The sequence below is a fragment of the Nannospalax galili genome, unplaced genomic scaffold (assembly GCF_000622305.1).
Source record: "Nannospalax galili isolate Female #2095 unplaced genomic scaffold, S.galili_v1.0 scaffold4099, whole genome shotgun sequence".
In the NCBI taxonomy this organism is placed as follows: Eukaryota; Metazoa; Chordata; class Mammalia; order Rodentia; family Spalacidae; genus Nannospalax; species Nannospalax galili.
In genome coordinates, this window is record NW_008342319.1 from 35,994 (window position 1) to 38,073 (window position 2,080).

At 37.9% G+C, this 2,080-nt stretch overlaps 1 long non-coding RNA gene across 1 annotated transcript in view; it reads right to left on the reverse strand.

The window, feature by feature from the left end:
• Nucleotides 1–831, reverse strand: part of LOC103738259 — a 7,666-nt gene extending 6,835 nt beyond the window's left edge. Inside the window, exon 1 of the long non-coding RNA XR_607435.3 lies at nucleotides 623–831. This is a non-coding gene — a long non-coding RNA (uncharacterized LOC103738259). The remainder of the gene's footprint in view (nucleotides 1–622) is intronic.
• Between the last annotated feature and the right edge of the window lie 1,249 nt (nucleotides 832–2,080).

Sequence of the window (2,080 nt, forward strand, 5' to 3'; positions counted from 1 at the left end):
AAAATGTAAGGCTAGACACATTCATGTATTATATCTAATTTTATATATTTTGTAATCACCAAATCTGGTTTTCAAAATAAAACCAAAACAAAACTTTAATACTTTGAAGGAAGAAAAAAGAAGACACCAGAAGATGGAACGATGCTCATGAATTATTATTAGAATCAATATTAGGATTAATATTGTGAAAATGGCCATTCTACCAAAAATAATTAAGAGATTCAACACAACACTCATTAAAATTCCAACACCATTCTTCACAGAAACTGAAAAAAGCAACCTCAAATTTCATATGAAAATATATACAAACACACAAAACAGGAAAGCCCAAACAATCCTGAATAATAAAACTGCTAGAGGAACTACTTACTATCCCTGAAGTTAAATTATACTACAGAGCTATAGTAATATAAACAGCATGGAACTGGCATAAAAAGAGACACACTGATCAATGGAACAGAACTGAGGCCCCAGATTGAAGCCCATGAACTTATAGCCCCCTGATTTCTAACAAAGAGGCCACAAATACACACTGAAGAAAAGACAGCATATTCAACAAATGGTGCTGGTCAAACTGCATAGCTACATGTAGAGAAATGAAATTAGATCGTTATCTTCTTACCTTGCTCAAAACTCAGTTCCAAATGGATCAAGGACTTCAACATAAGACGTGATACTTGAAATCTGATAGAAGAGAAAGGAAATACACAGAAATGTATAGGCATAGGACTTTCTGAACAGAACTCTAAAAGCACAGCCATCAAGACCAACAATTAGTAAGTATAACCTCAAGAAACTAAAAAGCTTCTGTACACAAAGGATACCATTATTTGAATAAAGAAGTAGCCCACAAAATGGGAAAAGAATCTTTACTGGCTATACCTCTGATAGAAGGTTAATATCTAAAATACACAAACAACTAAAAAAATTAAACATCAAAAAAATGAGCAATCCAGTTAAAAATTGGTACAATGGGCAGGAGGTGCTAGAGAGATGGCTCAGCACTGGCTGCTCTTGCAGAGGACCAGGGTTCAGTTCCCAGCACCTACATGGCAGTTCATAACCACTTTTAACTACAGTTGCAGGGGACCTGACACCCTCTCCTGTCCCCCTAAGCATTACACACATGTGATGCACTAACATATATGTAGGCAAAACATTCATATACATAAAAAATTTTAATTAAAAATTAAAAAAAAATTGGGGCAGGGAACTAAACAGAGTTCTCAAAAGATGAAATGCTGGGAAATACTTTTTTGAATGTTCAACATCTTTAACTATTAGGGAAATGCAAATTTAAAATGCTGGAGAGGATGTGGGGAAAGGGCAACACTTACTGCTAGTGGGAGTACAAACTGGTGTACCCACTCCAGAAATCAATATGGAGGTTTTTCAGAAAGCTAAAAACAGATCTGCTCCATGATCCAGCCATACTACTCTTGGGCATGTTCCCAGGGGATTCTATATGCTAACAGAGATACGCACTCATCCATATTCATTGCTGCTCTACTCACAACAGTCAGGAAATGGAAATAACCTAGATGTCCATCAAAACAGATAAACAGCTAATAAAAGTATGGCTCAATTACACAGTGGAATATTATTCGGTCATTAAGAAAAAGGAAATCCATAAGTAAATGGATAGAATTAGAAACAATCATCGTGAGTGAGGTAACCCAGACCCAGAAAAGAGAAACGTTGCACGTTCTATCTCTTAAATGGATGCTGGCTTTGAATTTTTAACCCACAGAGTCCAGAAAACTAGTACAGAGCCACGGGGGTGGGGCAGGGAAAGTTATGAATGCAGTGATATAAAGGGAGAAAGGGGACTAGTGGACTAGGAAGGGTTAAAAGGGGCTGGGAATGGGAGGACAGAGCAGAGCAGGAACTATGGGGAGGCAAAACAAACACTAAAGGCCTTTTGAAAAAGGTCAGATGGAAACCTATCACTATAGAAGCTTCTTAAAAGTACACACACAAGCTGGGTATGATGGGAGGCAGAGGCAGGTGGATCTCTGTGAGTTCAAGGCCAGCCTGGTCTACATAGTAAATTCCAGGACAGCTGGGGCTACAGGGAGAC